Raw genomic sequence first — 15,298 nt, 5'->3', positions numbered from 1 at the left:
CTTCAGACGGAATCTGACTCTGATGCAGATCAGACTTCCGAGATGCAGGATATGGTTAACAGCCTTATGTCGGCCGTTATTGAAATGCTTGAGCTTAAGAAGGAAGAGGCAGCTTCTCAGGACATCTCCGTTTCTTTCAAACGGATGAAGCGTCCTTCTAGAGTTTTTCCCAATCACAAGGAATTTGACAACACTACGTCTAGACACTGGGAACATTCCGGTAAACGCTTTCCGGGAAGGAAACGTCTGGACATTTTATACCCTTTTGATTCAGACCTTGTTAAGAAATGGTCTGAATCACCTAAGGTAGATCTGCCTGTGTCTAGATTATCCTCCCAGACAGTGCTGTCCATTCAGACGCGGCGTCTCTGAAGGACCTCATGGACAGACAAATGGAGGCTTTCACCAAATCGGCCTTTGAAGCTTCTGGCGCCTCTCTCTGTCCCAATTTCGCCTCTTCTTGGGTGGCGAAAGCGGTGTCGGCATGGGCCAAGACCCTACGCAGAGGCATTGTAGCTTCGGCTCCCGCACAGGAGCTAGCGGATTTAGCAGATCAGATTTCACTTGCTGGGAAATACCTCTTGAATGCCTCTCTGGATGTGGCTGCTTGCTCCGCTAGGGCAAACGCCAACATTGTCGCCATTCGCTGTGTCCTTTGGCAGAAGGCGTGGAACGCAGATCACGCTTCCAAAAAATCCCTAACAGGTCTGCCTTTCCAAGGATCCAGGCTTTTTGGCGCACAGCTAGACCAAATTATTTCAGATGCCACTGGCGGTAAGAGTACTTCTCTGCCGCAATCTAAGCCTAGGCGTCCCTTCAATATAAAGGGTCCCCAATCCTTTCGCTTCATCGGGTTGTGCCTCTCAGCAAGACCGGCCCTCCTCTCAAAGGGAGCGAAGGAAGCCTTCTTTCTGATCTACCCCTCACTGGAGAACTAAAAGCCGCTCCTCCAAGTCTTCCGGTCCTCGCGACCACAGATTTTCTTCTAAATGATGGGTCACCCTCACCTGGAAATCTTTCCAGGGTGGGAGGCAGGCTTCTTCGCTTCACAGAGGCTTGGTTATCCGTGGTCGTCGATGCCTGGATCAGGGAGATCGCTACATCAGGCTACAAAATAGAATTTTCTTCGCCCCAAGGAAGATGTTTCTTCCTCTCTCGTCCACCCAAACAGTCCTCCCATGTCCCAGGGCTTCTCCAGGCTGTCGATTCCCTCCTCGCCTCCGGGGTAATCGTCCCAGTCCCTTCCAATCAGCGGTTTTCCGGCTTTTATTCGAATCTTTTCGTAGTTCCGAAAAAAGACGGTTGAACCGCCACCTCCGGATTCGGCATTTCAAGATGGAGTCTCTGCGATCGGTGATTGCTTCCATGGAACCGGGGGAATTTCTGTGCTCTGTGGACATTTGGGATGCGTACCTACACATCCCGATTTGTGTTCAGCACCAAATGTTCCTTCGTTTTGCAATCCAGGACCAGCATTTCCAATTCACGGCCCTTCCATTTACGAATGTAATGGCGGCGTTCATGGCCATCCTTCGATCGAAAGGGATTCTTGTAATCCCCTACCTCGACGACCTCCTTCAGAAAGGACCGTCTTGCCGGGACTGCGGTCAGAACCTCCAGATCACTCTGGACACATTGACCCGCCTCGGTTGGATAATCAACAAACAGAAGTCCACCTTGATTCCGACCCAACGTCTTGAATTCCTGGGCATGGAATTCGACACCATTCAGGCCCAGGTCTTCCTCCCAAGGGAGAAGTTCCTTTTCTCTTCGGAGGGGCATCAAAGCCCTAAATTGTCCTACTCCTCTACCTCTACGGCTCCATGGAAGCGGTCCCATATGCTCAGTTCCATTCTTGCCCTCTCAAACTGGCCCTTCTGTCCGTTTGGGACAGGAGTCCACTTTCCCTAGACCGCCCCGTTCTCCTCCCTCTCAGTGTGAGACAGTCTCTCACTTGGTGGACGCTATCCACCTACGTTCTGCGCGGGAGGTCATTTCTCCCTCTCCGCTGGCAGGTCATCACCACCGACGCCAGTCTCCAGGGGTGGGATGCGGTGTTTCTCTGCCTCACAGCCCACGGTCGCTGGACTGCTCAAGAGGCACGTCTCCCGATCAATCTCTTGGAGATCAGGGCTATCTTCCTAGCCCTCCTTCTCTGGCAGTCCCTCCTCTCGGGAAAACCAGTCTGCATTCAGTCGGACAACGCCACAGCTGTGGCTTACATAAACCACCAGGGAGGTACTCGCAGCACGCAGGTCATGAGGGAAGTGGCAAAAATTCTATGGTGGGCAGAGAACCACGTCCCCTCCATTTCAGCTGTCCACATCCCAGGGGTGGACAAATGGGAAGCAGACTTCCTCAGCCGTCAGGGGCTCATGTCAGACGAGTGGGCTCTTCTCCCCTCTGTCTTCGACCAGATTTGTCAAAGGTGGGGCGTGCCGGACGTCGACCTCATGGCCTCCCGAACAAACCACAAGGTTCCCCAGTACGTATCCAGATCTCGGGATCCAATGGCTGTCGGCTGCCACGCCCTCGTGATTTTGTGATGACTTATCTGTTTCCTCCTTTCCCCTTGCTTCCATGGGTCACCAAAAAAGATAAAGTCAGAGGGAGTTTCTGTTCTCTTAGTAGCTCCAGATTGGCCCCGCAGGTCCTGGTATGCGGAGCTAGTGAACATGTTGTCGGACGTCTCCTGGAGACTTCCAGACCGTCCGGAGCTTCTATCGCAAGGTCCCCTCTTCCACCCAAATTCTCGGTCTCTGAATTTAATGGTATGGCCGTTGAGGCCGCTGTCCTAAAGGATACAGGTTTTTCTCAACGTGTCATACAGACCATGATAAGGGCTTGGAAACTGGCATCTTCCCGTATCTACCATAGGTGTTGAAAGGCCTTTTTCCGATGGTACGACGACAACAGTCTGTCTTCTATGGTTTTTTTCCCTGCCTTGGCTTTCTTCAATCGGGTCTTGATTCGAGCCGCTCTCTGAGCACGTTAAAGGGTCAAGTCTCGGCTCTGTCAATTCTTTTTCAAAGAGAACTAACTTCTCTTCCCCAGGTGAGAACCTTCCTTCAGGGGGTTGCTCATATAGCATCTCCTTACCATCCTCCGGTTGATCCCTGGGACCTCAACCTTGTGCTCAGCGCCCTCCAGTGCGCGCCTTTTGAACCGATTCGGAACATTTCTTTCCCGCTTCTTTCTTGGAAAGTAGCTTTCTTGGTCGCCATCACCTCGATCAGGAGAGTTTCTGAGTTGGCGGCGTTGTCCTGTCGTTCTCCCTTCCTGATCCTACACCAGGACAAAGTTGTCCTTCGGCCTGTTCTTTCCTTTCTGCCAAAGGTGGTTTTGGCTTTTTACATCACTGAAAACATCGTCCTTCCTTTGTGCCCTTCTCCAGTTCATCTTTTGGAGAAATCTCTCCACAATTTGGATGTGGTCAGGGCTATCCAAGTCTATATTTCCAGAACTGCTTCTTTTCGTCAGTCCGAGTCTGTCGTCTCGAAGGAGCGTCGGAAGGGGCTCCACGCCTCAAAATCCACAATTGGTCGGTGGATCCGTTCGGCGGTCCTGGAGGCATACTGTGTTCAAAATAAACAGCCTCCCCGAGGGTGAGGGCTCACTCTTCCCGGGCTGTGGGAGCTTCCTGGGCAGTTCGTAATCAAGCTTCGGCCTCGCAGGTTTGCAAGGCCGCAACGTGGTCCTCCATCCACACCTTTGTAAAATTCTACAAGGTGCACACTCAGGCTTCTGTGGATGCAGGCCTGGGTAGGAAGATACTGCAGGCGGCGGTGTCGCACCGGCCGACCTAACTCTCTTTTTATATTATCCCGCCCTTGGGACTGCTTTTGGACGTCCCATGGTTACCTGTGCCCCCCAATGAAGCGAGAAAGAAAGAGGGATTTTTGGTTCTTACCGTAAAATCTCTTTCTTGGAGCCTTCATTGGGAGACACAGCACCCTCCCTTAATTTTGTACCGTGTTGGCCAATGGGCCGTTGTTTTGGATTGGTACATAGGTTGAGTTTGTTTATACTGGCTCCTACTACTGCTTTTGCACCAACTGAGTTGCCTGGTGACTGTTGGAAGGTGTATACTGCCGAGGAGGAGTTATCTTTCTTTATTTGCATAGTGTCAGCCTCCTAGCAACAGCAGCATACACCCATGGTTACCTGTGTCCCCCAATGAAGGCTCCAATAAAGAGATTTTACGGTAAGAACCAAAAATCCCTCTTTAATTTCCTTTTGATGCAATGCTACTTGCAACCCGTTATTTTTTTTGTTATTGTCCTCTGTGTAACTGCATAAAATTCAAGGAACTTTATGGCCCCATAATAGCCTATATTCACTGTATTATAGATTAGTGCTACTTAAAGGGGTTGTCCAGTGAAAGGATAGAACAGGATAGGTGAACAGTGTTAAAGTGTTAATAATGTGGCACTATCTAAGTGTAGTAAGATATCATCAATTGAGAAGGTGAGTATCTATAGGAAATTGCTTACCTGATGCGGTTGTGCAAACAGAAGCACAACTCCCACTTGAACTACGGATGTATTTGCAAAAGACTGCTGCCGACCACCAATTGGACCCTGAAACAGGATTATCCCTCAAAGTATATTCCAGACAGGAGGACCAACCCCATTGAAAACCTCTGGAATGTAATCAAGAGGATGATGGATCGTCACAAGCCATCAAACAAAGAACTGCTTGCATTTCTGTACCAGAAGCAGTGTGAAAGACTAGTGGAAAGCATGCCAAGACGCATGAAAGCTGTGATTAACCCTGCTGTTTTGTTTGCATTTACTATACACTTGTAGTGTTCCGGGTCACTATGACCCGGCTTATTAAACCTTGATTTTAGACACTCTAACTCCATTTTTTTAATACTTTTTGCTTACTAGACTGTTTGTGAACATTTTTGGTAGTAAAAAAAAAAATGAACTAGAAATCTTTTTTTTTTGTTTTTATTCTGAAAAAAACAGATCCATCCAATGAGCAAAACGAAAATAGAAAACTACACATTTTGTAAAAAAAAAACATTTTGTGATAAAAAAAATAAAGATAATAAACATTACAATGTGAATATATTTACATGATCATATAAATTTACGGATTCTTGCATGAAAAACAATACACATGATTTTTGCACAGAAATGTTTTACAGCCAGAACATGTTATACTCGTCTTGTTGTCACAAGTAGAAGGGCAATAGCTGCTTCTTTTTCTTTTGATGCCGGAAGAGGCCATGGGGGTAGAAGCACACAGCTGCTCTCCAAAGAAACTGAAAGGTAACATGTCTGGGCTAGCATATGTGTACTGATAAGAGCAGAGAAGATAAGAACCCTTCTGAAAACAAGCAGATAAGCCAGGAAGACAGACTTACTTAGCAAAAAAAAATTATTTGCAAGACTTTACAGCTCAGCTTTCCAAAAAAAAAACATCTTAGACCGCGCATTCTGAGCAGTCCGTTCTGCGCATAATATACACGTGTAGTGCACACCTAGTGATCTCTCCGGCTGCACTCTACATTTTAGAATAGACTGCGCACCAAAAATAATCAATATAAAGCCATTTTTATGGTGCGCAGATCTCAATGCATACCCCCGGTAGAGCGCGTGTACGACCCCATTGAAATAATTTAGGAAATAAATCAATTGATATACAATAGTAGATGCAATAAATAGACCCAACTGAGGTTATAACTCCTTTATTTCACTGAAAATATGGCCTCACAGCTGTAAAAAACGATGTCGGGTCACTATGACCCGAACACAACAAGTGTAACTTATTGCGTGTAGCAAAAAGTAAACGAAAAAAAAAAAAAAAATACTCATAGGTAGGTCCCCCCAAATGAGGAAAAGTCAAGGAGTCTCAAGTTTTAGAGACTTACAGAAAAAAATCTACAGGGCCGCAAAAAGTCTGTTCGGGTCACTATGACCCGAACAGAACAGCAGGGTTAAAAATCATGGTTATTCCACAAAATATTGAGTTCTGAACTCTTCCTGAGTTAAAACATTAGTATTGTTGTTTCTAAATGATTATGAACTTGTTTTCTTTGCGTTATTTGAGATCTGAAAGCACTGTTTGTTTTTTTTGTTGTTGTTTTTTTATTTTGACCATTTTCTTTGTCAGAAAGAAAATACTAAATTTATTGGATGGAAATTTGGAGACATGTTGTCAGTAGTTTATAGAATAAAAGAACAATTTACATTTTACTCAAAAATATACCTATAAAGAGAAAAATCAGGCAAACTGCACATTTTGTAGTGGTCTCCTAATTTTTGACAGAGCCGTATGTATGTGTGTGTATATGTATATATATGTATATGTGTGTATATATATATGTATATATATGTATATGTGTGTATATATATATATATATATATATATATATATATGTATATGTGTGTGTGTGTGTGTGTGTATATATATATATATATATATATATATATATATATATATATATATATATATATATATATATATATATATATACACACACTAGATGGCAGCCCGATTCTAAAGAATCGGGAGTCTAGAATCCATATATACTTTATTTATTCAAATGTAAGAATAATACAATTAATAAATAATAGTAAGAAAGAACAAAAAATGGCTGCACTCACCAGCTCTTGACAATTCTTGTTATTTAAGGTACAGTTACACACACATTAGGAAAATAGCCAGTTAATAATAGGCAATAGTTCTTTGCAGGAATGCAGATATTAATAATAGGCAGTTTATATTGCAGAGAAATTGCTGGGCAATAATGGACAATGTCCTTAATAGAGCAATATACCCAATGTGGCAAAGAAGAGGTTAATAAACGGCAGTCTCTCAGTATAACAGTCAGTGAATAATAGGCAGTATATGGAGAAAACACCAAACAAAAGTTCAAAATTGGTGTGAAAATGTCACTGAACCACTTCACAACTAAATATATATAGTTTTGCTAAATGGTATGATCATTTTTTTGACGAAATTCGGCAGGAGCTTGAAGAGCAACGTCACTGGGCCCGCCTCCACGCAGTAGAAACTTGCTGTGAGGTAAAAATTCAAAAATCACACCAAAATGGCGGGCGGAGTGTGTCACAGTACGGCACGTTTCTGATTGGTCGCTCGCAGCAGGCGGCAACCAATCAGACACTGGACACTGTTGACGTCACTTATCTCCGGACATTAGCTCCGGACATTATCTCCGCACATTAGCTCCGGACATTAGCTCCGGACAAAGCCACGGAAGTTGGCACAAATTGCAGGAAGTAGTATTCTAGGCAATTAATCTCCGGACATTAGCTCCGGACAAAGCCACGGAAGTTGGCACAAATTGCAGGAAGTAGTATTCTAGGCAATTAATCTCCGGACATTAGCTCCGGACAAAGCCACGGAAGTTGGCACAAATTGCAGGAAGTAGTATTCTAGGCAATTAATCTCCGGACATTAGCTCCGGACAAAGCCACGGAAGTTGGCACAAATTGCAGGAAGTAGTATTCTAGGCAATTATATATTAGAGATATATATATATATATATATATATATATATATATATATATATATATATATATATATATATATATATATATATATATATATATATATATATATATATTGTCTAAGGGTCACTTCCGTCTGTCTGTCCTTCTGTCATGGTTATTCATTCGCTGATTGGTCTTGGCAGCTGCCTATCATAGCTGCCACGACCAATCAGCGACGGCCACAGTTTGGAAAAAAAAAATGGCCGCTCCTTCCTCCCCGCAGTCAGTGCCTGGCGTCTGCATACTCCCCTCCGGTCAGCGCTCACACAGGGTTAATGGCAGCGTTGACCGCGGTGTAACGCACTCGGTTAATGCTGCTATTAACCCTGTGTGACCACCTTTTTACTTTTCATAATAATAAAAAAAATAGTTACATACTCACCCTCTGGTGGCCCCCCGGATCAGGAACCGGCCTTCTCCGCTCCGCGCGACACCCCGGTGACCGCTGCATGCATTGCGGTCTCGCGAGATGATGACGTACGGTCTCGCGAGACCGCTACGTCATCATCGCGCGAGACCGCAACGCAATCTTCAGACCGGACCGCGCGCCAAGCATCGGGAACCGGTCGCTTCGATCCGGAGGCTCCAGGAGGTGAGTCTGTAACTATTTTTTATTTTAATTCTTTTTTTAACAGGGATATAGTGCATACTACGTGACTGGGCAATATACTACGTGGCTCTGTGCTGTATACTACGTGGCTCTGTGCTGCATACTACGTGGCTCTGTGCTGCATACTACGTGGCTCTGTGCTGTATACTACGTGGCTCTGTGCTAGCTGGGCAATATACTATGTGGCTCTGTGCGTAGCTGGGCAATATACTATGTGGCTCTGTGCATAGCTGGGCAATATACTATGTGGCTCTGTGCGTAGCTGGGCAATATACTATGTGGCTGGGCAATATACTATGTGGCTGGGCAATATACTATGTGGCTGGGCAATATACTACGTGGACATACATATTCTAGAATACCCGATGCGTTAGAATCGGGCCACCATCTAGTATATATTATATACTGCTCAAAAAAAAATAAAGGGAACACTAAAATACCACATCCTAGATATCACTGAAATAAATATTTCAGTTGCAAATTTTATTCATTGCATAGTGGAATGTGTTGAGAACAATAAAACATAAAAATGATCAATGTAAATCAAAATTAATATCCCATAGAGGTCTGGATTTGGAATGATACTCAAAATCAAAGTGGAAAATCAAATTGCAGGCTGATCCAACTTGAATGGAAATGCCTCAAGACAAGGAAAAGATGCTCAGTAGTGTGTGTTGTCTCCATGTGCCTGTATTACCTCCCTACAATGTCTGGTCATGCTCCGCATGAGGCGGCGTATGGTCTCCTGAGGGATCTCCTCCCAGACCTGGACTAAAGCATCCGCCAACTCCTGGACAGTCTGTGGTGCAACGTGACGTTGGTGGATGGTGCGAGATGATGTCTCAGATGTGTTCAATTGGATTCAGGTCTGGGGAACGGGCGGGCCAGTCCATAACTTCAATGCCTTCATCTTGCAGGAACTGCTGACTCACTCCAGCCACATGAAATCTGGCATTGTCCTGCATTAGGAGGAACCCAGGGCCAACCGCACCAGCATATGGTCTCACAAGGGGTCTGAGGATCTCATCTCGGTACCTAATGGCAGTCAGGCTACCTCTGGCGGGCACATGGAGGACTGTGCGGCCCTCCAAAGAAATGCATCCCCACAACATTACTGACCCACTGCCAAACCAGTCATGCTGAAGGATGTTGCAGGCAACAGATCTCTCTCCACGGCGTCTTCAGACTCTGTCACGTCTATCACATGTGCTCAGTGTGAACCTGCTTTCATCTGTGAAGAGCACAGGGCGCCAGTGGCGAATTTGCCAATCCTGGTGTTCTCTGGCAAATGCCAAGCGTCCTGCACGGTGTTGGGCTGTGAGCACAACCCCCATCTGTGGACGTTGGGCAATCAGACCATCCTCATGGAGTCGGCTTCTAACCGTTTGTGCAGACACATACACATTTGTGGCCTGCTGGAGGTAATTTTGCAGGACTCTGGCAGTGCTCCTCCTGTTCCTCCTTGCACAAAGGCTGAGGTAACGGTCCTGCTGCTGGGTTGTTGCCCTCCTACGGCCCACTCAACGTCTCTTGGTGTACTGGCATTTCTCCTGATGGCCCCTCCAGCCTCTGGACACTACGCTGACTGACACAGCAAACCTTCTTGCCACAGCTCGCATTCATGTGCCATCCTGGATGAGCTGCACTACCTGAGCCACTTGTGTGGGTTGTAGAGTCCGTCTCATGCTACCACGAGTGTGAAAGCACAACCAACATTCAAAAGTGACGAAAACCTCAGCCAGAAAGCATTGGTACTGAGATGTGGTCTGTGGTCCCCACCTGCAGAACCACTCCTTTATTGAGTGTGTCTTGATAACTGCCAATAATTTCCATCTGTTGTCTATTCCAATTGCACAACTGCATGTGAAATTGATTGTCAAACAGTGTTGCTTCCTAAGTGGACAGTTTGATTTCAAAGAAGTTTGATTTACTTGGAGTTATACTCTGCTTAAGTGGTCCCTTTATTTTTTGAAGGTGTGTGTGTGTGTAATATAAAATGTATTAAAAAAAATAATAATAATGAACCTATTTGTAAGGTACATATCAATCTAATTGAATTCCCATTTGAAAACTAAAATGTATCTCCGTAAATACGCTTATGTTCTTTAAAAAGGAGAAGAAAAAAACTTTTGAAAAGAAACTTATGGGAAAAAATATACTGTATATACTCGTGTATGAGCCAACCCAAATATTATCCGAGGCACCTAATTTTTGCACGAAATACTGGGAAGACTTATTGACTCGAGTATAAGCTGGGTATGCATTGTCCCCTCATCCATATCCTGGTATGCATCGCTCCTCATCCCTATCCTTGTCTGAAAGGCTCCTTATCCCCATCCTTGTCTGCATGGCTCCTCATCCCTGTCCTGATATGCATGGCTCCTCATCCCTATCCTTGTATGCATGGTTCCTCATCCCTATCCTTGTATGCATGGTTCCTCATCCCTATCCTTGTATGTATGGCTCCCATGAGAAAAGAATAAAAAAAAAATCCTTCTTTCTTTCCGCTCAATAAGGTAATGAATATTCACTCCACTCCACGCCTATCTGAGTGGAGAGAGATGAATATTCATAACTCTTAAGTAGCGTGCACCCATGATCGCCTGGCAGCTGCTGGAAGCCGGCGGCTGACACTGTGCGAGCTATAAGAGAAATTAATATTCACTGCCAGTGCAGTGAATATTAATTTCTCTTTAGCAGTGGGCACAGAATTTAGCCGTATCCGCCAGCTCCTGCCTCTGTGACCCACTGCTCTGCCCCTCCCCCCCCGTCCTCTGGGACAATGACTCGATTTATAAGAGGGGGGCATTTTCAGCACCACAAAATGTGCTGGAAAAACTCGGCTTATACACGTGTGTGTATGATTATATATACAGGTCCTTCTCAAAAAATTAGCATATAGTGTTAAATTTCATTATTTACCATAATGTAATGATTACAATTAAACTTTCATATATTATAGATTCATTATCCACCAACTGAAATTTGTCAGGTCTTTTATTGTTTTAATACTGATGATTTTGGCATACAACTCCTGATAACCCAAAAAACCTGTCTCAATAAATTAGCATATCAAGAAAAGGTTCTCTAAACGACCTATTAGCCTAATCTTCTGAATCAACTAATTAACTCTAAACACATGCAAAAGATACCTGAGGCTTTTATAAACTCCCTGCCTGGTTCATTACTCAAAACCCCCATCATGGGTAAGACTAGCGACCTGACAGATGTCAAGAAGGCCATCATTGACACCCTCAAGCAAGAGGGTAAGACCCAGAAAGAAATTTCTCAACAAATAGGCTGTTCCCAGAGTGCTGTATCAAGGCACCTCAATGGTAAGTCTGTTGGAAGGAAACAATGTGGCAGAAAACGCTGTACAACGAGAAGAGGAGACCGGACCCTGAGGAAGATTGTGGAGAAGGACCGATTCCAGACCTTGGGGAACCTGAGGAAGCAGTGGACTGAGTCTGGTGTGGAAACATCCAGAGCCACCGTGCACAGGCGTGTGCAGGAAATGGGCTACAGGTGCCGCATTCCCCAGGTAAAGCCACTTTTGAACCATAAACAGCGGCAGAGGCGCCTGACCTGGGCTACAGAGAAGCAGCACTGGACTGTTTTGCATGTCATTCGGAAATCAAGGTGCCAGAGTCTGGAGGAAGACTGGGGAGAAGGAAATGCCAAAATGCCTGAAGTCCAGTGTCAAGTACCCACAGTCAGTGATGGTGTGGGGTGCCATGTCAGCTGCTGGTGTTGGTCCACTGTGTTTCATCAAGGGCAGGGTCAATGCAGCTAGCTATCAGGAGATTTTGGAGCACTTCATGCTTCCATCGGCTGAAATGCTTTATGGAGATGAAGATTTCATTTTTCAGCACGACCTGGCACCTGCTCACAGTGCCAAAACCACTGGTAAATGGTTTACTGACCATGGTATTACTGTGCTCAATTGGCCTGCCAACTCTCCTGACCTGAACCCCATAGAGAATCTGTGGGATATTGTGAAGAGAAAGTTGAGAGACGCAAGACCCAACACTCTGGATGAGCTTAAGGCCGCTATTGAAGCATCCTGGGCCTCCATAACATCTCAGCAGTGTCACAGGCTGATTGCCTCCATGCCACGCCGCATTGAAGCAGTCATTTCTGCCAAAGGATTCCCGACCAAGTATTGAGTGCATAACTGAACATTATTATTTGATGTTTTTTTTGTTTGTTATTAAAAAACACTTTTATTTGATTGGATGGGTGAAATATGCTAATTTATTGAGACAGGTTTTTTGGGTTATCAGGAGTTGTATGCCAAAATCATCAGTATTAAAACAATAAAAGACCTGACAAATTTCAGTTGGTGGATAATGAATCTATAATATATGAAAGTTTAATTGTAATCATTACATTATGGTAAATAATGAAATTTAACACTATATGCTAATCTTTTGAGAAGGACCTGTGTGTGTATGTATATATATATATATATATATATATATATATATATATATATATATATATATATATATATATATATATATATACTAGCTATTGAACCCGTTCTACGCCCAGGTGGCGAGCATTTATATTGGTGTATGGTCTCCATCATGTGCTGCTGCCATCCTGCGCCCGTTCTGTCATGTGCTGCTGCCATCCTTCGCCCGTTCTGTCATGTGCTGCTGCCATCCTGCGCCCGTTCTGTCATGAGCTGCTGCCATCCTGCGCCCATTCTGTCATGCGCTGCTGCCATCCTGCGCCCGTTCTGTCATGCGCTGCTGCCATCCTGCGCCCGTTCTGTCATGAACTGCTGCCCTCCTGCGCCCGTTCTGTCATGCGCTGCTGCCATCCTGCGCCCGTTCTGTCATGCGCTGCTCCCATCCTGCGCCCGTTCTGTCATGTGCTGCTCCCATCCTGCTGCCATCCTGCGCCCGTTATGTCATGCGCTGCTGCCATCCTGCGCCCGTTCTGTCATGTGCTGCTGCCATCCTGCGCCCGTTCTGTCATGCGCTGCTGCCATCCTGCGCCCGTTCTGTCATGTGCTGCTGCCATCCTGCGCCCGTTCTGTCATGCGCTGCTGCCATCCTGCGCCCGTTTTGTCATGTGCTGCTGCCATCCTGCGCCCGTTATGTCATGTGCTGCTCCCATCCTGCGCCCCCGTTCTGTCATGCGCAGCTGCCATCCTGCGCCCGTTCTGTCATGTGCTGCTCCCATCCTGCGCCCGTTATGTCATGTGCTGCTGCCATCCTGCGCCCGTTCTGTCATGCGCTGCTGCCATCCTGCGCCCGTTTTGTCATGTGCTGCTGCCATCCTGCGCCCGTTCTGTCATGTGCTGCTCCCATCCTGCGCCCCTGTTCTGTCATGCGCAGCTGCCATCCTGCGCCCGTTCTGTCATGTGCTGCTCCCATCCTGCGCCCGTTATGTCATGCGCTGCTGCCATCCTGCGCCCGTTCTGTCATGTGCTGCTGCCATCCTGCGCCCGTTCTGTCATGTGCTGCTGCCATCCTGCGCCCGTTCTGTCATGTGCTGCTGCCATCCTGCGCCCGTTCTGTCATGTGCTGCTGCCATCCTGCGCCCGTTCTGTCATGCTCTGTTGCCATCCTGCGCCCGTTCTGTCATGTGCTGCTGCCATCCTGCGCCCGTTCTGTCATGTGCTGCTGACATCCTGCGCCCGTTCTGTCATGTGCTGCTGCCATCCTGCGCCCCTGTTCTGTCATGCGCAGCTGCCATCCTGCGCCCGTTCTGTCATGTGCTGCTCCCATTCTGCGCCCGTTATGTCATGCGCTGCTGCCATCCTGCGCCCGTTCTGTCATGTGCTGCTGCCATCCTGCGCCCGTTCTGTCATGTGCTGCTGCCATCCTGCGCCCGTTCTGTCATGTGCTGCTGCCATCCTGCGCCCGTTCTGTCATGTGCTGCTGCCATCCTGCGCCCGTTCTGTCATGCTCTGTTGCCATCCTGCGCCCGTTCTGTCATGTGCTGCTGCCATCCTGCGCCCGTTCTGTCATGTGCTGCTGACATCCTGCGCCCGTTCTGTCATGTGCTGCTGCCATCCTGCGCCCGTTCTGTCATGTGCTGCTCCCATCCTGCGCCACTATTGTATTATATGCCCCCGTATGCTGCTGCCATATAAAAAAAAAAAAATACCATACTCCCCTATCATCCGGCTCCACTGCAGGTGTGTCTTCAAGAAAATGGCGCCGGAAAGCGCGGACTGCGCAGGCCCCGATTCCGGCAGCAGGAATCGGCGCCTGCGCATTACGTGCTTTCCGGCGCCATTTTATTGAAGACACTGCCGGAAAGCGCGTACTGCGCAGGCGCCGATTCCGGCACCAGGAGGAGAAAGAGAATGGCGGCGGAAATGCCGTAAGTAACAAATGGCTGTGGCATGAAGTGCCACAGCCTCATGGCACAGCAATTTGTTACTTATGCCAGTTCCGGCGCCATTGTCTTGCTTCTCCTGGTGCCGGAATCGGCGCCTGCGCAGTACGCGCTTTTCGGCGCCATTTTATTGAAGACACTGCAGTGTGTCTTCAATAAAATGGCGCCGGAAAGCGCGTACTGCGCAGGCGCCGATTCTGGCACCAGGAGGAGAAAGACAATGGCGCCGGAACTGGCGTAAGTAAAAACTTTCTGTGCCGGGCGCACATACGGCGGCCCCGTGCTCCCGACCCCCTGCTCTCGGCGGCATCTCCCCGTACTCCCGACCCCCTGCTCTCGGCGGCATCTCCCCGTACTCCCGACCCCCTGCTCTCGGCGGCATCTATAATGTAACGCTGGGAGCGTCGCGCCTGCGCAGTCTATTAAGGCTTCGGACAGAGTGACGCTCCCAGCGTTATATTATAGATATATATATATCTATATATATAATTGTCTAAGGGTTTTTCCGTCTGTCTGTCTGTCCTGGAAATCCCGGCTCTCTGATTGGTCGAGGCCGCCAGGCCTCGACCAATCAGAGACCGGCACAGCATCGACGTAGAAATCCCGCGTCTCTGATTGGTCGAGGCCGCCAGGCCTCGACCAATCAGCAACGGGCACAGCGACGATGATGTCATAAAGGACGTAGACATCTCACGTTTCTGATTCAGCGACGGGCACCGTATCGACGTAGATGTCATAATGGTTGCCATGGCGACGATGATGTCATAAAGGTTTCCTTGACCAATCAGCGACGGGCACAGTGTGC

At 47.1% G+C, this 15,298-nt stretch overlaps 1 protein-coding gene across 1 annotated transcript in view; it reads left to right on the top strand.

The window, feature by feature from the left end:
* Positions 1-15,298, top strand: part of RCC1L (RCC1 like) — an 84,539-nt gene that overhangs the window by 50,640 nt on the left and 18,601 nt on the right. The gene's annotated exons all lie outside the window — the stretch shown is intronic.

The sequence above is a fragment of the Ranitomeya imitator genome, chromosome 3 (genome assembly GCF_032444005.1).
Source record: "Ranitomeya imitator isolate aRanImi1 chromosome 3, aRanImi1.pri, whole genome shotgun sequence".
In the NCBI taxonomy this organism is placed as follows: domain Eukaryota; kingdom Metazoa; phylum Chordata; class Amphibia; order Anura; family Dendrobatidae; genus Ranitomeya; species Ranitomeya imitator.
Note: the sequence above shows the minus strand (reverse complement) of the source record. Positions and strands in the feature narration are given on the sequence as shown.